The 20,362-nt window shown below is 43.8% G+C and overlaps 1 long non-coding RNA gene across 1 annotated transcript; it reads left to right on the top strand.

Moving 5' to 3' along the window:
* The first annotated feature begins 16,424 nt into the window (after positions 1 to 16,424).
* Positions 16,425 to 19,324, top strand: LOC137032914 (uncharacterized). Its single transcript, XR_010896760.1, has 3 exons — positions 16,425 to 17,138; positions 17,877 to 17,945; positions 18,352 to 19,324. It is a non-coding gene; the product is annotated as an uncharacterized lncRNA (long non-coding RNA).
* The last annotated feature ends 1,038 nt before the right edge of the window (positions 19,325 to 20,362 follow it).

Below are 20,362 nucleotides of genomic sequence, written 5' to 3'. Positions count from 1 at the left end.
TGGGCAAGCCCCATGCGGACGGCACGCTCACCGCTCGCGCCCTCCCGTCTTCTTCCTCCCGTGAACCGGCCAGGAAGAGACAGCAGGGTAGAGCGACTCAGCGCCCAGAGTCAGACGATCTCACGCCGGCCCAGCCCCCGCGTGCCTCACTTTCTCCTCCGAGGGAACCCTCTCCCGTCCTGTTCTCCCACCCTGAGCAGCGTCCCTCTGCCGAAGCAAGTGACCTCGAGGAACAGACGACGAGCAGGATGACTCCATGTCACTTGCAGCTTCCGAAGCGGAAGCATGGGCTGGTGAGCCGGAAGACACTGCTCCGCCTCCCTTTGTGCCCATTGAGCACGGCCAGGGCATGGGTGCCGAGCTTTTCCGCGTCCTGTCCAGAGCCGTGGAAGAGCTGGACCTCGAATGGGCCCCTCCAGAGGAGCCGTCTCGCAGCCGCCTGGACGAATGGTTCCTGCCAGGCCGCCGCCAAGCACCTCGCCAGCGCTCAACGCCCTTTTTTCCCGAAGTCCACGAGGAGCTCACAAAGTCTTGGCGTGCTCCGTATTCCGTCCGCCTTCACACAACGCACCGCTCCGCCCTCACCGCCGTCGACGGCACCGAAGAAAAGGGTTATGAGCACCTGCCACCCCTAGACGAAGCGGTGGCTGCTCACCTCTGCCCTCCCGTGGCTGTGGGATGGAAGACTAAGAGGGCCCTTCATTCCAAGCCCTGTCGGACCACCTCTACTCTGGCTGGACGGGCTTACACCTCAGCGGGCCAGGCTGCCTCCGCGCTCCATACTATGGCCATATTTCAGGTCTTCCAGGCCAAACTCCTCCGCTCCCTGGACGAGTCTGGAATTGACGCGCCGGCTTTCAAGGATCTTCGCAGCGCCACCGACCTTGCCCTGCGAGCTACGAAGGCCACGGCCCAGGCCATCGGGCGTTCCATGGCCAGCCTGGTAGTTTTGGAGCGCCACCTGTGGCTCAACTTAACAGAGATCAAGGACCTGGACAAGGCGGCCTTCTTAGATGCCCCGGTCTCTCCCTCTGGTCTCTTCGGGCCTGCAGTGGACGGCTTCACTGAGCGCTTCACTGCTGCGCAGAAATCGTCTCAGGCTATGAGGCATTTCTTGCCGAAGCGCTCCAGCTCTGCTTCTGCGTCCAGCCGCCCCAGGACTGCGCCGGCTCAGCAGAACAAGCCAGCCCCACCCGTAACACAGGCAGCGCCACCCCAGGAGCATCGTCAGCGCTCACTCCCTGCGAAGCGCCCTTCATTCCCGAGACGCCAGGGACCCCGGCCCAAGATTGTGCTGGACCCGGTGCCTCCGAAGTCGTCCTGATTCGTCAGGAAGGAAGAGGATGGGGGATCGTCTCGTCACGACCGGACAGCCCCAAAAGCTCCCACGAGTAATTTCCCCTCTGCCTCATTTAATTACGGGCGTGGGAAACAAGCTCCAAGTGATAGATGGGCCCACACCTGTTGCGCCCACCCCAAACGCCGTTTTCACGGCGAACAAAATATTTTACCTCATCTCAAAAAGAGCACATTTCCTCTTCCACCCCTCTCGGTGTACGACCCCCTCAACGGCGATCTGTCACCCGATATCATTCAACCCCTTGCCACTCGGGCCGAGGCCTGGCGGGCCATCCCCGATGTGTCAGATTGGGTTATGGGAATCGTAATCCAGGGCTACTCGCTCCAGTTTGCAAGACGGCCCCCTCGCTTCGGCGGGGTGCTTCAAACCTCGGTCAATCCGGACAACGCGCATGTCCTCCGGGCCGAAGTTATGACATTGCTAAAGAAGGGAGCTGTGGAAATAGTTTCCCCTACAGAGAGCGAGTCAGGCTTTTACAGCCGCTACTTTCTGGTCCCCAAGAAGGATGGTGGTCTCAGACCCATTCTAGACCTCAGACTTTTGAATCACTCCCTCATGAGACGGAAGTTCAAAATGCTGACGCTGAATCAGATCCTCGCGCACATTTGCCTCGAGGACTGGTTCTGCTCGCTGGACCTGAAGGATGCGTACTTTCACATCCAGATAGCCCCCCGTCACAGACGATTCTTGATATTCGCATATGAGGGGGTGGCGTACCAATATATGGTCCTGCCCTTCGGGCTGTCTCTGGCTCCTCGCACTTTCACCAAGTGCATGGACGCGGCACTTTCCCCTCTGAGGCAGATGGGAATCCGGGTCCTGAATTATCTCGACGACTGGCTCATTCTAGCCCGTTTGCGAGTCGAGCTGGAACACCACAGATCCGTGCTCCTCAGCCATTTACAATGTCTGGGTCTCAGGGTAGCCAAGAGCTCGCTGTGCCCCACCCAGCGAATTTCGTTTCTGGGGGCAGTTTTCGACTCAGTCCGTATGACGGCAGTAGTCTCGCCGGAGTGTGCTCTAGAGATTCAGCAGCTCGCGGCCTCAATCAAGAACAAAGCCTGTCTCCCTCTGAAGTGTTTCCAGAGGCTACTAGGGCTGATGGCTTCCGCCTCCCCGGTGCTGCAGCTCGGCCTTCTTCAGATGCAGCCTCTTCAGTGCTGGTTGAAGTTCCGGGTTCCTCCCAGCGCCTGGCGGCACGGCCGCTTATGTCTCAAGGTCAATCAGGCCTGTCTTCTAGCCCTGAAACCTTGGATGGACCCTACGTGGTTCAAGCGCGGAGTACCCTTACAGGCGGTCTCACAAAGGACGGTGCTCTCAACGGACGCTTCCAACTCGGGTTGGGGCGCTGTGTGCGAGGGCAGACTGGCCTTCGGCTCGTGGAGTCGCGAGGAAAGCCATCTTCACATCAACTGCCTAGAGATGCTAGCAGTGATGAAGGCCCTTCAGTCTTTTCAGACTCACTTGACAGGACGTCATGTTCTAGTCCGGTCGGACAGTATGACAGTGGTGTCATACTTAAACCACCAGGGCGGTCTCTCGTCCAGCCGATTATGCGCTCTGGCGAAACGTCTTCTGGAATGGGCTTTTCTGAGGCTTCAGTCGCTCAGAGCGACTCATGTTCCTGGCAGGAACAATCTGGGCGCAGACATGTTGTCACGGAGCAACATCCCCTCCGACGAGTGGATGCTCCACCCCCAGGTAGTCCTCAAGATTTGGGAGTTCTTCGGGAGGGCAGAGATAGACCTCTTTGCCTCAGAAGACAACTCTCATTGCCCAACATTTTTCTCGAAGGAAGTCGATGCTCTGGCCCATACATGGCCCACCACGCTCCTTTACGCCTTTCCTCCGATCGCACTGATCCATCAGGTTATCAGGCGCATCAGAGAAGACCAACACAGAGTCCTTCTGGTAGCCCCGCTCTGGAGGAACCAGGTTTGGTCCTCGGAGCTGTTCAAGCTCTCCCTGAGAGCCCCGTGGCCTATTCCCCTGAGACGGGACCTCCTCTCTCAGGCAAACAGAACGATCTGGCACCCACAGCTGGAGCTTTGGGCTCTGCACCTCTGGTCCCTCGATGGGAGCCATCCAGCCTCCCCGGGGACGTCCTAAATACCATTTCTCAGGCTAGAGCTCCGTCCACGAGACGCCTCTACGACCAGAAATGGGCTGTCTTTGTTGATTGGTGTTCCTCACGCAACATAGACCCCGTGGAGAGTAGCGCATCAGAGAAGACCAACACAGAGTCCTTCTGGTAGCCCCGCTCTGGAGGAACCAGGTTTGGTCCTCGGAGCTGTTCAAGCTCTCCCTGAGAGCCCCGTGGCCTATTCCCCTGAGACGGGACCTCCTCTCTCAGGCAAACAGAACGATCTGGCACCCACAGCTGGAGCTTTGGGCTCTGCACCTCTGGTCCCTCGATGGGAGCCATCCAGCCTCCCCGGGGACGTCCTAAATACCATTTCTCAGGCTAGAGCTCCGTCCACGAGACGCCTCTACGACCAGAAATGGGCTGTCTTTGTTGATTGGTGTTCCTCACGCAACATAGACCCCGTGGAGAGTGACGTATCCTCCATACTGTCTTTCCTCCAAGAACGCTTGGAAATGGGGTGCACCCCTTCTACTCTTAAGGTTTACGTAGCAGCCATTGCGGCTTTCCATGCTCCCATTGCTGGCCAATCAGTGGGACGTAACGGCCTTGTAATCCGTTTCCTGAGGGGCGCTAGGCGATTGAATCCTCCTCGCCCCCTTACCGTTCCCACTTGGGACCTCTCACTGGTCCTCAGAGCCTTAAAGGGACCCCCCTTTGAGCCAATGGGTTCAGCCGATCTCAGACCCTTAACGCTGAAGACCGCTCTGCTGTTAGCACTGGCATCGATAAGCGCGTTGGCGATTTGCAGGCCCTCTCTGTGAGCCCTGCATGCCTTGAATTTGGGCCAGGAGACTCGAAGGTTGTTCTCAAACCTAGGCATGGCTACGTTCCTGAGGTGCTCTCAACCCCGTTTAGAGCTCAGGTCATCTCGCTTTCTGCTCTTCCTCTCTCGGCGGATGAACGAGAGCTGGAGCTACTCTGCCCAGTTAGGGCATTGAGGACCTATGTGCAGCGATCGCAGCCTTTCAGGCAGTCGGATCAGCTCTTTGTTTGTTTTGGTGGCCGCACCAAGGGTTCTCCGTTCTCAAAACAGCGCCTTTCCCGTTGGATAGTGGACGCTATTAACCTGTGCTACTCCTCACTGGGTGCAGACTGCCCCATAGGAGTCAGGGCCCACTCCACTAGAGGAATGGCTTCCTCGTGGGCTTGGTCCAACGGAGTTTCCATTCAAGACATCTGTGAGGCGGCCGGCTGGTCTTCGCCGTTCACTTTTGTCAGATTCTATCATCTCGATGTCCCGACCTTGCAAGCTCGGGTTCTTTCAGTGTGATTTAGCGGCCTCTAGTGAGTTCCACCTCACACAACCCCAGGAATTATTTCCTTAAGTGTAACCAGGGTTCGATTAAGGCTTTGCCTTCTCGCTTGTTTTTTGGACCCCCTTCCATGTGTCCAAATTCAGGCTGTATCGTTCCCAGCCCGGGCACGGCGTGGTTGAATTCGTTCCCCATACGCAGTACGAGTGAAGTATCGAAAGGGAACGTACTTGGTTACTAACGTAACCTCGGTTCCCTGAGATACGGAACGAGTACTGCGTTACTTGCCATGCCACAAGGCTGCGGCTTCAGGGTCGTCGCTTCAGTCGATATGGCCTGAAATCCTATGGCGAAACGCCCGCTTATATAGCACTAAACCCCGCCCCTTTCGGCGGAAATATTTGCACGCTTTCTCGCCATAGGTCGCGCAGCTATGCCGAGAACCGAGGTTACGTTAGTAACCGAGTACGTTTTCGATGACTGAGAAACCAAAGACTGTTAGTGAGTTTTTTAAATGAGCGCATGCATAAGAACAACCCCCATTTCGAGGGAACACCTCCCAAAACTCATGCATGAGTATTGGAACACGAGTGTTTGTTTACCATCGGCATTCGCTGTGTCGTGTTAGTGGATTCATTATGTCGGATTCACTGCAGGTAACTTATTATCTGCAGTTGTTACTCCTGAAATTATGTCATTAATGACTCACTCTCATGACGTTCCAAACCCGTAAGACCTCCGTTCATCTTCGGAACACAGTTTAATATATTTTAGATTTAGTCCGAGAGCTTTCTGTCCCTCCATTTAAAATGTATGTACGGTATACTGTCCATGTCCAGAAAGGTAATAAAAACATTATCAAAGGATTCCAGAAGAGAAGACAATGCTGAATAAAGTCGTAGTTTTTGTTATTTTTGGACCAAAATGTATTTTCGATGCTTCAACAAATTCTAACTGACGTTATTCTGATGTTAAATGGACTACTTTGATGATGTTTTAATACCTTTCTGGACATGGACAGTATACCGTACACATATTTTCAATGGAGGGACAGAAAGTTCCCGGACTAAATCTAAAATATCTTAAGCTGTGTTCCGAAGAAGAACGGAGGTCTTACGGGTTTGGAATGACATGAGGGTGAGTCATTTATGACATCATTTTCATTTTTGGGTGAACTAACCCTTTAACATGTCTTTTCTTCTCCACCTGTTTTTGTCTGACCCTGCTGACCGAATGAGCATTTTGCTGTCCAACCGTCATGTTTTAACTTTGCAAATTCTAGTATTGCATTAGTATTGCATCCTTCTCATGAGCATTTAATAATTTTTGACTTTCCAGTCTGAGTTACATCTCTTTTTTTTCTCATTTTGCCTGTTAAAGGAAACCTGCCTAATAATTATGCACACCGTATATATAAGGCGTTTTTCATTTCCAGCCTTCATGAACAATTATATATCAATTATAAATTATTAAATACAAAACTAGTTGCAGTTATTAAGATTGACGTGATTTGGAATTGGTAAAATGGGCCTGGAAAAAAAAATATGATCAGAAAATCAGCTTGCCTAATAATTATGCACAAGGTGTACTACATTTTTTCCCCTTTTCCACAAGGCACCATCATTCGCATATAAAGATTAACCACATCCTTGTCCAATCATTGAAAATATGTGATTTATCATTATAATAAATAAAACTGGGCTACACACCTCCCTGTCGGGTCCCATTATCTGTTGAGTAAGTCCTTGAATAACTTGTTCCGACCCTTACTTGTATGGTCCTGTTAAGCAAAACGTCCATAATCCAACTGTACATTTTTCTTTTATTCCCATCTTGTTTAATTCAGTTAAAAGTCCCTCTTTCCAAAGCATATTGTAAGCCTTTTCCACATCAAAGAACACACATACTAACACCTCCTTATTAGGGCCAAAGCCCCGTAAGGGGCTGAAGGCCCTATTGTTTTCTTTAGGATTATTATTATTAGGGCCAAAGCCCTGTAAGGGGCTGAAGGCCCTTTTGTTTTCTTTAGGATTATTATTATTATTATTAGTGTGAGGACCCTATTGGAATTGCTCCGTTTATTATTATTATTATTAGGGCCCGAGCACCGATGGTGTGAGGACCCTATTGGAATTGCTCCGTTTATTAGGGCCCAAGCCAATGAAATGGCGAAGGGCCCTCTTGATCTTCTAAGGATTATTATTAGGGCCTGAGCACCGATGGTGTGAGGACCCTATTGGAATTGTTCCGTTTATTATTATTATTAGGGCCTGAGCACCGATGGTGTGAGGACCCTATTGGAATTGCTGCGTTTATTGTTATTAGGGCCCGAGCACTGATGGTGTGAGGACCCTATTGGAATTGCTCAGCCAATTATTCTTCTTCTCCAAAATGAATCGCATTTTTGAGGGCCTAAACGTTCTCAAAAACTCATGAAACTTTGCACACGCGTCAGAAGTGGTGAAAATTTACATCTGATATGGGTTTCAGAATTAGGTGTGGCAAAATGGCTCGATAGCGCCACCTACAAAATTTCAATTAAGCACCCTTCGTGCTACATTTCACGTACAGTTATGAAATTCGGTAGACAGATGTAATAGCCCAATACCTACAAAAAAGCCCGTGGGTGCAAAGTTTGTAAACCCAACAGGAAGTGAGATATTTCGAATTTTCTCTACAAAATTTTGGCAGTTTTTGCCATTTCCACATGTTGTACTTTAACGAACTCCTCCTAGAGCTTTAATCAGATCAACATCATATTTGGTCAGTCTAATCTAAAGGCTTTTGAGACATTAAATTGCGAAGATCTAGAGTTTTCGCTGAAGGGCGTGTCCGTGGCGGCCTGACAAAGTTTGATGTTTCGCCATGGAACAGGAAGTTGTTGTAACTCGGGCATACAATGTCTGATCTGCCCCAAATTTAACATGTTTTATAAGAAATCCTGACCTGAAGACATCTATATGACAATATTCAGTTACAGTCATAGCGCCACCTGGGGGCAACAGGAAATGACATGTTTTACACTGTGATTAACTCCTCATAGAGATTAAACCAGATCAACATCATATTAAAGCTGCAAGCAGCGTTGAGAGGGCCCTCGCACCCGGGCTCACCGCCACCCATTGGCCTCAGGAAAACAGTGAACAGTGGGCGTCATGCATTTAAGTGAGTGAATACAGGAGAATTATGCCAAAGTCATTTCGAAATGCCACACTTCCTGCGGCCAACAGGTGGCGCTTTCACCATAACTGAATTTTGCCATGTTGATGTCTTCAGGCCAGGACTATCATTGAACACGTGAAGTTTGAAGCAGATCGGACATTGTATGCCTGAGTTACAACAACTTCCTGTTTCTTTTGTGGCGTTAATCGCATAAATTAGCACTCAGCCAAGTGTTGCATGATTTAACGTGTCTCTAGCATGTTTGGTACTTCGTGGCGTAATGAAATGTGACTCTGGTAGTGAATTACATTGTGAAGCATGCCATTTCCTGTTGCCAGCAGGTGGCGCTATGACTAACTAAATATTGTCATATAGATGTCTTTAGGCCAGGACTCTTATCACACATGTGAAGTTTGGGGCAGATCGGACATTGTATACGTGAGTTACAGCAGCTTCCTCTTTCATGGCGAAACATCAGACTTTGTTAGGCCGCCACAGACACGCCCTTCAGCGAAAACTCAAGATCTTTGAAATTTATCATCGCTAAGGTCTTGAGATTAGACTGACAAGATTTGATGTTGATCTGGTTAAATCTCTATGAGGAGTTAATCACAGTATAAAACATGTCATTTCCTGTTGCCTGCAGGTGGCGCTATGACTGTAACTGAATATTGTTATGAAGATGTCTTCAGGTCAGGACTCTAATAAAGCATGTGAAGTTTGGGGCAGATCCGACATTGTTTGTCTGAGTTACAACAACTTCCTTTTTCATGGCGAAAACATCAAACTTTGTCAGGCCGCCACGGACACGCCCTTCAGTGAAAACTCTAGATCTTCGCAATTTAACGTCACAAAGGCCTTTAGATTAGACTGACCAAAAATGACATTGATCTGATTAAATCTCTAGGAGGAGTTCGTTAAAGTACAACGTCTGGAAAATGCAAAAAACGGTGAATTAATTCAAAATATCTGACTTCCTGTTTGGTTTCGGATTTTGCTCCAAGAGAATTTTTTGTAGGTACTGGGCTGATAAATGTGTGTACCGAATTTCAACCCCCTAGTGTTATGTAGCGAGCGGGGCTGTACGTTAGATGGCGCTATCGAGCCATTTTGCCACGCCCAATTCTGAAACCCATAACAGACGTAAATTTTCACCACTTCTGACGCGTGTGCAAAGTTTCGTGAGTTTTCGAGCACGTTTAGGCCCTCTCAAATGCGATTCACTTTGGAGAAGAAGAAGAAGAAGAATTAAAGCTGCAAGCAGCGTTGAGAGGGCCCTCGCACCCGGGCTCACCGCCAACCGTTGGCCTCAGGAAAACAGTGAACAGTGGGCGTCATGCATTTAAGTGAGTGAATACAGGAGAATTATGCCAAAGTCATTTCGAAATGCCACACTTCCTGCGGCCAACAGGTGGCGCTTTCACTGTAACTGAATTTTGCCATGTTGATGTCTTCAGGCCAGGACTATCATTGAACACGTGAAGTTTGAAGCAGATCGGACATTGTATGCCTGAGTTACAACAACTTCCTGTTTCTTTCGTGGCGTTAATCGTATAAATTAGCACTCAGCCAAGTGTTGCATGATTTAACGTGGCTCTAGCATGTTTGGTACTTCGTGGCATGATGAAATGTGACTCTGGTAGTGAATTACATTGTGAAGCATTCCATTTCCTGTTGCCAGCAGGTGGCGCTATGACTAACTAAATATTGTCATATAGATGTCTTTAGGCCAGGACTCTTATCACACATGTGAAGTTTGGGGCAGATCGGACATTGTATGCCTGAGTTACAGCAGCTTCCTCTTTCATGGCGAAACATCAGACTTTGTCAGGCCGCCACAGACACGCCCTTCAGTGAAAACTCAAGATCTTTGAAATTTATCATCGCTAAGGTCTTGAGATTACACTGACAACATTTGATGTTGATCTGGTTAAATCTCTATGAGGAGTTAATCACAGTATAAAACATGTCATTTCCTGTTGCCTGCAGGTGGCGCTATGACTGTAACTGAATATTGTTATGAAGATGTGTTCAGGTTAGGACTCTAATAAAGCATGTGAAGTTTGGGGCAGATCCGACATTGTTTGTCTGAGTTACAACAACTTCCTTTTTCATGGCGAAGACATCAAACTTTGTCAGGCCGCCACGGACACGCCCTTCAGTGAAAACTCTAGATCTTCGCAATTTAACGTCACAAAGGCCTTTAGATGAGACTGACCAAAAATGACATTGATCTGATTAAATCTCTAGGAGGAGTTCGTTAAAGTACAACGTCTGGAAAATGCAAAAAACGGTGAATTAATTCAAAATATCTGACTTCCTGTTTGGTTTCGGATTTCGCTCCAAGAGAATTTTTTGTAGGTACTGGGCTGATAAATGTGTGTACCGAATTTCAAAGCCCTAGTGTAATGTAGCGAGCGGGGCCGTTAGATGGCGCTATCGAGCCATTTTGCCACGCCCAATTCTGAAACCCATAACAGACGTAAATTTTCACCACTTCTGACGCGTGTGCAAAGTTTCGTGAGTTTTCGAGCACGTTTAGGCCCTCTAAAATGCGATTCACTTTGGAGAAGAAGAAGAAGAAGAATAAATATAGCTGCGAGCAGCGATGGCGGGCCCAAGCCCGGTGGCACCGCCACCCCGGTGGCTTCAGGGCAACTGCGCACAGCGGGCAATAGGCACTTAAAACGGTTAAACATCAAAGGGCTATGTCAAATTCACTCCACATTTACTGCACTACAAGGTGCCGTTATAGAGCCCCTCCTCCCTGCCCATTTTCAAAGGATTACATGTGCCAAGTTTTAACATTATTCTGATGAATTTTGAAGCAAATCAGGTAAAAATAAGAGGGTGATCTCAATGTATGCTGAAAGTGACACATTTTCTGCTTCCAGTTGGTGGCGCTATGACTTTGAATCACAATAGTCAAATCCATGTGATCAGCCTTGTACAACGAAGACTAAGCCAAAGTTTCATCAAAATCAATTAATGTATGCAGAAGTTATAACACTTTGTTTCCCTTTTCTTGCCATAAATTCGTTGCCTCGCCACGGCCAAACCGTTTGAGATATCCAAAATCCGTTTGCAATTAAACAACTTCAATGTGTTAGCAACAAGTTAAAAAAAGCTTGGTGTAAATTGGATAAACCCTGTAGGAGTAGTAGTATAAAATTCATAGCCTGTTTTTTCAAAAAATTAACATTCAAACCAAAATAGCTGACTTCCTGTTGGTCGGAGCTAATGAATGTAAATTAGAAAAGTGTCCGGCTTGATGAGAATAATATGTGTGGTGACTGTAGGAAAAACTAACCCCCCCACTTTTGTCAAAAGGTGGCGCTACTGAGCCCCTCCACCACGCCCATTTCTATGGCTTTGTCCATGTCTACTGGTTGACAATATTGATGTGTGTGTCGAGTTTCATGCAATTTGAAGCATGTTAAGAGCCTCAAAAACACTCAAGAATATTATTACAGTTTGACCTGTTGCCATGGCAACAATATTTCAAATATCAAAAATCCTGTCATAGGTCTACATCTGCTGTGTATTGACATTACACTGATGAAGTTTGAAGCAAATCAGGTAAAAATAAGAGGGTGATCTCAAAGCATTTTAAAAGTGATACACTTCTTGCTGCCATTTGGTGGCGCTATAACTTTGACTCACAATAGTTACATCCATGTGATCAGACTACTACAACCAACACACTCCTGAAGTTTCATAAACATCAATCAATGTATGCAGAAGTTATAACACATTTCCTGTTTCCCTTTTCTCGCCATAAATTCGTTGCCTCGCCACGGCCAAACCGTTTGAGATATCCAAAATCCGTTTGCAATTAAACAACTTCAATGTGTTCGCAACAAGTTAAAAAAGCTTGGTGTAAATTGGATAAACCCTGTAGGAGTAGTAGTATAAAATTCATAGCCTGTTTTTTCAAAAAATTAACATTCAAACCAAAATAGCTGACTTCCTGTTGGTCGGAGCTAATGAATGTAAATTAGAAAATTGTCCGGCTTGATGAGAATAATATGTGTACCGAGTTTGGTGACTGTAGGAAAAACTAACCCCCACTTTTGTCAAAAGGTGGCACTACTGAGCCCCTCCACCACGCCCATTTCTATGGCTTTGTCCATGTCTACTGGTTGACAATATTGATGTGTGTGTCGAGTTTCATGCAATTTGAAGCATGTTAAGAGCCTCAAAAACACTCAAGAATATTATTACAGTTTGACCTGTTGCCATGGCAACAATATTTCAAATATCAAAAATCCTGTCATAGGTCTACATCTGCTGTGTATTGACATTACACTGATGAAGTTTGAAGCAAATCAGGTAAAAATAAGAGGGTGATCTCAAAACATTTCAAAAAGTGATACACTTCCTGCTGCCAGTTGGTGGCGCTATAACTTTGACTCACAATAGTCACATCCATGTGATCAGACTCCTATAACGAACACACTCGTGAAGTTTCATAAAGATCAATATATGTATTAAGACGTTATAACACATTTCCTGTTTCCTTTTTCTCGCCATAAATTCGTTGCCTCGCCACGGCCAAACCGTTCGAGATATCAAAAATCCCCTGGCAATTTTTAATCATCAGTGTCTTGACTTCATGCTGACCGAGTTTGGTGGCGATCGGATTAATCGTCTAGGAGGAGTATATCAAATTCCAGAGCATGCGTTTTTCAAACAACCCTTAATAGCTGACTTCCTGTTGGCGTGGCGATTAACTTAGAGCGCGAAAGTTGTTCGGCCCGATGAGGTCTATATGTGTACCGAGTTTCATACTAATACGTGCAAGCATGTTTAATATATGGACCAAATTTTCAGACTTTTTTCAAGGGGGCGCTGTCGAGCCCCCCTGCCACGCCCGGGTACCAGCCTCTCCGGCGTCCTAATGGCCGCGGATTCCAATGTGTGTGCCAATTTTCAAGAGTTTTTGAGCATGTTAAGGCCCCCAAAAAGCCCCGGAAGACGGAAAAAAAAAAATAAAATAAAAAAAAAAATAATAAATAAATATAGCTGCGAGCAGCGATGGCGGGCCCAAGCCCGGTGGCAACGCCACCCCGGTGGCTTCAGGGCAACTGTGCACAGCGGGCAATAGGCACTTAAAACGGTTAAACATCAAAGGACTATGTCAAATTCACTCCACATTTACTGCACTACAAGGTGCCGTTATAGAGCCCCTCCTCCCTGCCCATTTTCAAAGGATTACATGTGCCAAGTTTTAACATTATTCTGATGAATTTTGAAGCAAATCAGGTAAAAATAAGAGGGTGATCTCAATGTATGCTGAAAGTGACACATTTTCTGCTTCCAGTTGGTGGCGCTATGACTTTGAATCACAATAGTCAAATCCATGTGATCAGCCTTGTACAACGAAGACTAAGCCAAAGTTTCATCAAAATCAATTAATGTATGCAGAAGTTATAACACTTTGTTTCCCTTTTCTTGCCATAAATTTGTTGCCTCGCCACGGCCAAACCGTTTGAGATATCCAAAATCCGTTTGCAATTAAACAACTTCAATGTGTTAGCAACAAGTTAAAAAAAGCTTGGTGTAAATTGGATAAACCCTGTAAGAGTAGTAGTATAAAATTTATAGCCTGTTTTTTCAAAAAATTAACATTCAAACCAAAATAGCTGACTTCCTGTTGGTCGGAGCTAATGAATGTAAATTAGAAAATTGTCTGGCTTGATGAGAATAATATGTGTACCGAGTTTGGTGACTGTAGGAAAAACTAACCCCCCCACTTTTGACAAAAGGTGGCGCTACTGAGCCCCTCCACCACGCCCATTTCTATGGCTTTGTCCATGTCTACTGGTTGACAATATTGATGTGTGTGTCGAGTTTCATGCAATTTGAAGCATGTTAAGAGCCTCAAAAACACTCAAGAATATTATTACAGTTTGACCTGTTGCCATGGCAACAATATTTCAAATATCAAAAATCCTGTCATAGGTCTACATCTGCTGTGTATTGACATTACACTGATGAAGTTTGAAGCAAATCAGGTAAAAATAAGAGGGTGATCTCAAAGCATTTTAAAAGTGATACACTTCTTGCTGCCATTTGGTGGCGCTATAACTTTGACTCACAATAGTTACATCCATGTGATCAGACTACTACAACCAACACACTCCTGAAGTTTCATAAACATCAATCAATGTATGCAGAAGTTATAACACATTTCCTGTTTCCCTTTTCTCGCCATAAATTCGTTGCCTCGCCACGGCCAAACCGTTTGAGATATCCAAAATCCGTTTGCAATTAAATAACTTCAATGTGTTCGCAACAAGTTAAAAAAAGCTTGGTGTAAATTGGATAAACCCTGTAGGAGTAGTAGTATAAAATTCATAGCCTGTTTTTTCAAAAAATTAACATTCAAACCAAAATAGCTGACTTCCTGTTGGTCGGAGCTAATGAATGTAAATTAGAAAATTGTCCGGCTTGATGAGAATAATATGTGTACCGAGTTTGGTGACTGTAGGAAAAACTAACCCCCCACTTTTGTCAAAAGGTGGCGCTACTGAGCCCCTCCACCACGCCCATTTCTATGGCTTTGTCCATGTGTACTGATTGACAATATTGATGTGTGTGTCGAGTTTCATGCAATTTGAAGCATGTTAAGAGCCTCAAAAACACTCAAGAATATTATTACAGTTTGACCTGTTGCCATGGCAACAATATTTCAAATATCAAAAATCCTGTCATAGGTCTACATCTGCTGTGTATTGACATTACACTGATGAAGTTTGAAGCAAATCAGGTAAAAATAAGAGGGTGATCTCAAAACATTTCAAAAAGTGATACACTTCCTGCTGCCAGTTGGTGGCGCTATAACTTTGACTCACAATAGTCACATCCATGTGATCAGACTCCTATAACGAACACACTCGTGAAGTTTCATAAAGATCAATATATGTATTAAGACGTTATAACACATTTCCTGTTTCCTTTTTCTCTCCATAAATTCGTTGCCTCGCCACGGCCAAACCGTTCGAGATATCAAAAATCCCCTGGCAATTTTTAATCATCAGTGTCTTGACTTCATGCTGACCGAGTTTGGTGGCGATCGGATTAATCGTCTAGGAGGAGTATATCAAATTCCAGAGCATGCGTTTTTCAAACAACCCTTAATAGCTGACTTCCTGTTGGCGTGGCGATTAACTTAGAGCGCGAAAGTTGTTCGGACCGATGAGGTCTATATGTGTACTGAGTTTCATACTAATACGTGCAAGCATGTTTAATATATGGACCAAATTTTCAGACTTTTTTCAAGGGGGCGCTGTCGAGCCCCCCTGCCACGCCCGGGTACCAGCCTCTCCGGCGTCCTAATGGCCGCGGATTCAATTGTGTGCGCCAATTTTCAAGAGTTTTTGAGCATGTTAAGGCCCCCAAAAAGCCCCGGAAGACGGAAAAAAAAAATAAATAAAAAAAATAATAATAAATATAGCTGCGAGCAGCGATGGCGGGCCCAAGCCCGGTGGCACCGCCACCCCGGTGGCTTCAGGGCAACTGTGCACAGCGGGCAATAGGCACTTAAAACGGTTAAACATCAAAGGACTATGTCAAATTCACTCCACATTTACTGCACTACAAGGTGCCGTTATAGAGCCCCTCCTCCCTGCCCATTTTCAAAGGATTACATGTGCCAAGTTTTAACATTATTCTGATGAATTTTGAAGCAAATCAGGTAAAAATAAGAGGGTGATCTCAATGTATGCTGAAAGTGACACATTTTCTGCTTCCAGTTGGTGGCGCTATGACTTTGAATCACAATAGTCAAATCCATGTGATCAGCCTTGTACAACGAAGACTAAGCCAAAGTTTCATCAAAATCAATTAATGTATGCAGAAGTTATAACACTTTGTTTCCCTTTTCTTGCCATAAATTCGTTGCCTCGCCACGGCCAAACCGTTTGAGATATCCAAAATCCGTTTGCAATTAAACAACTTCAATGTGTTCGCAACAAGTTAAAAAAAGCTTGGTGTAAATTGGATAAACCCTGTAGGAGTAGTAGTATAAAATTCATAGCCTGTTTTTTCAAAAAATTAACATTCAAACCAAAATAGCTGACTTCCTGTTGGTCGGAGCTAATGAATGTAAATTAGAAAATTGTCCGGCTTGATGAGAATAATATGTGTACCGAGTTTGGTGACTGTAGGAAAAACTAACCCCCCCACTTTTGTCAAAAGGTGGCGCTACTGAGCCCCTCCACCACGCCCATTTCTATGGCTTTGTCCATGTCTACTGGTTGACAATATTGATGTGTGTGTCGAGTTTCATGCAATTTGAAGCATGTTAAGAGCCTCAAAAACACTCAAGAATATTATTACAGTTTGACCTGTTGCCATGGCAACAATATTTCAAATATCAAAAATCCTGTCATAGGTCTACATCTGCTGTGTATTGACATTACACTGATGAAGTTTGAAGCAAATCAGGTAAAAATAAGAGGGTGATCTCAAAGCATTTTAACACTCTGAGGTCTAAAAACGCGCCGGCGCGTTTTGCAGTTTTTTTTTCACATTGCAGCAAAACAGACTTAAAATACTCCGTCATTTTTTGTCATAGAGACATAAGTAATATATCAATTGAAACTATAGAATGTCTTCTTTTTTTTGTGTACACTCACAATCAAAATAAAACTTTGTGCTTTTTAAAAATAAATAAAATATACAGGGTGTGCTGTCCTGCCGTCTCCGTCTCTGCAAACATCGTTCTAAAACGTCACTAAAAGTAACTAAAATAGATGGCTTATACATGCTACATGGACATGAGAGATATGTCTTTGGAAAGCTTTAAGTGTCTACTTTTAAACAAAACAAATAAATTCTAAAACAAATATTCTCCCTTTATGTAATCAGTATAAAAGTAAAGAGAGGTACTGTTTCTCCTGTCTGACCTAATTATCTTTAATGTGTGCCCGCCCACGCGCAGAGCGCTCTATTCATAAGATAATGTGCTGAGGCGATTTATGCAAACTGTAAACGCCCCTAACAGCGTCTTAAAAAGCATCAAGTTTCATCAGATTCATTCGCTGTCCTTCGCGTTTGGAAGATGGCACACTACACAGGTGAGCAGGCTCTTCAGATGGTCCTGGACAGTGAGGAAGTTCACTCTTTCCTCGGAAGAAGAACACGACTCTGACGATGAACGTCTGCATTTTGAAGAGCGACTTGATCCAGCTGAAGATACAGTTTCTGATGAGTAAGTGATTTAGTTTTACTTAAATTATTTGACGTGTTTTTTTTTTTCTATATAAGCGTACATATATTTGCCTTATATTTACATCTATCTATATAACTATATATATAACTTTATCTCATAAAAACGCTTATAAATAGAATGCTTTTCTGTTGATATAGGGCCTACTTAAATTATTTATATAAGCGTACATCTATATTTGCCTTATATTTACTTCTATCTATCTATCTATCTATCTATCTATCTATCTATCTATCTATCTATCTATCTATCTATATATATATATATATATATATATATATATATATATATATATATATATATATAACTTTATCTCCTAAAAATGCTTATAAATAGAATGCTTTTCTGTTGATATACTCAAATTATTTGACGTGTTTTTTTTTTATATACAAGCGTACATCTATATTTGCCTTATATTTACATCTATCTATAAATATATATATAGCGTATCTAAGTACCGTATATGATAGGCGTGAATGTGCTAAAATATGCTTGGTTGTGAAATGCGCGAACATGTTGCTATTTGCTAAATGTGCTAACTGATATAGCAGACTGTAAACGTTTACACATTCGCACACTTTGTCCGGTAATGGCCAATTGACAGACATATACAGCATGCTTGTATACCTGTTACTTTCCTGTCAGTTATGCATAGCTAATGGTATGAGAGTATTATCTTATATGCTAATAATAACAGGGTTTTTTTTACATTTTTTTTAGGAATGTGGATCCATCACTCTCACATTCACCTGCAATTCCCACTAGGAGGGCACGCAGCAACACAGTTGAGTAAGTACACTTTTACCCACTATATGGTAGGCCTATATTGAAATCTGTAAGATTTTTCATGTTTTTAAAATAAGTTTCGTCTGCTCACCAAGGCTGCATTTATTCAATTAAAAATACAGTAAAAACAGTAATATTGTGAAATATTATTACAATTTAAAATAACTGTTTTCTATTTGAATATATTTCACAAAGTCGTTTATTCTTGTGATGTCCAGCATCATTACTCCAGTCTTCAGTGTCGCATGATCCTTCAGAAATCATTCTAATATGATGATTTGCAGCTCAAGAAACATTTATTGTTTACAATTGTTCAGAAATGTTTCATAAGTAGCAAATCATCATATTTGATGATAATATTTGATGATAATATTAATAAGATTCATATTTGATGATAATATATTTGCAGAGCTCTGTGGTGTGTCGTCACAGAAAGCAGCTCCAAAACGGACCAAAAGTGACCATGTACCGGTTCCAGGAGCAGAGCTGACATCAGATGCAAGGAATAATGCCACCGCTGGTCATCGGAACTGCATGCTTTGCAAAGTACAGCTTGGTAAAAAGCAAGACACACCTTGGAAATGCCAGGCATGTGACATTTACTTGTGTCTTCAGTTGAACTGTTTTCAAAAATGGCACACAGATGTGTGACTGTTCAGATTCTCTGTTCACCACCTCTCACTGACCATTGGGCTGCAAAGATTATCTATATGTGATCAAGCAGGTTATGTATAGGGTGTAAAAGTGGGCTTTTTTTTATAAACCTTACCTTTATTTGCCTGTATACACAAAAAATGTGCCTTTGACCCTAGTTTATATGTGGATTATATTGTTAACTTTATTTTAAATAAAAAAGAAAAAAAACAATGATATGTCTTGTCTTTGCATTTTCTTAGTTGACTCAGTCACATTCCTGACTGAATGGCTCATTATGCGGCTCATTAGGGGCAGGGTCTTAATCTCCCCAGGTGTAAATCACTTCATTATTCATGAAGAGTCACACCTCTTCGCATATGGCCTACCTAAACAAAAAGTGTCTTAGAAATTTAAAATCAATACAATGTTTTATGTGTCAGAGTAGGGAGGATCATTTCCACATCATTTTGAAGCAAAAACTCTACACTAAAATATACAATTCTCAAAAGTCTTGTGAAAAAACATTTAGTATGCATTTTTAGGTATTGTTTCAGTTACTTTTTTTTTTTGTTTTTTCAATAACCACGCATAAACATTATTCCTTTAAAAACACAAACATGTACATACATGTTCCTCACATATTATGGTAGCCTAGTTTGTGCTGAATACAGTGTAATGACACTTTTGTCATTAATATGTTTATAACCAACTGATAAAAGCACAAATGTCAGGGCATGTCAAAACTTCTCCAGGGCCCAAAATCAGCCTCAGACTCCAGAGGGTTAAAAGTGATACACTTCTTGCTGCCATTTGGTGGCGCTATAACTTTGACTCACAATAGTTACATCCATGTGATCAGACTACTACAACCAACACACTCCTGAAGTTTCATAAACATCAATCAATGTATGCAGAAGTTAAAACACATTTCCTGTTTCCCTTTTCTCGCCATAAATTCGTTGCCTCGCCACGGCCAAACCGTTTGAGATATCCAAAATCCGTTTGCAATTAAACAACTTCAATGTGTTCGCAACAAGTTAAAAAAAGCTTGGTGTAAATTGGATAAACCCTGTAGGAGTAGTAGTATAAAATTCATAGCCTGTTTTTTCAAAAAATTAACATTCAAACCAAAATAGCTGACTTCCTGTTGGTCGGAGCTAATGAATGTAAATTAGAAAATTGTCCGGCTTGATGAGAATAATATGTGTACCGAGTTTGGTGACTGTAGGAAAAACTAACCCCCCCACTTTTGTCAAAAGGTGGCGCTACTGAGCCCCTCCACCACGCCCATTTCTATGGCTTTGTCCATGTGTACTGGTTGACAATATTGATGTGTGTGTCGAGTTTCATGCAATTTGAAGCATGTTAAGAGCCTCAAAAACACTCAAGAATATTATTACAGTTTGACCTGTTGCCATGGCAACAATATTTCAAATATCAAAAATCCTGTCATAGGTCTACATCTGCTGTGTATTGACATTACACTGATGAAGTTTGAAGCAAATCAGGTAAAAATAAGAGGGTGATCTCAAAACATTTCAAAAAGTGATACACTTCCTGCTGCCAGTTGGTGGCGCTATAACTTTGACTCACAATAGTCACATCCATGTGATCAGACTCCTATAACGAACACACTCGTGAAGTTTCATAAAGATCAATATATGTATTAAGACGTTATAACACATTTCCTGTTTCCTTTTTCTCGCCATAAATTCGTTGCCTCGCCACGGCCAAACCGTTCGAGATATCAAAAATCCCCTGGCAATTTTTAATCATCAGTGTCT

This window comes from Chanodichthys erythropterus, chromosome 12 (assembly GCF_024489055.1).
Source record: "Chanodichthys erythropterus isolate Z2021 chromosome 12, ASM2448905v1, whole genome shotgun sequence".
In the NCBI taxonomy this organism is placed as follows: Eukaryota; Metazoa; Chordata; class Actinopteri; order Cypriniformes; family Xenocyprididae; genus Chanodichthys; species Chanodichthys erythropterus.
The sequence above is the reverse complement of the archived record's forward strand: the minus strand, read 5'-3'. Positions and strand labels throughout refer to the sequence as shown.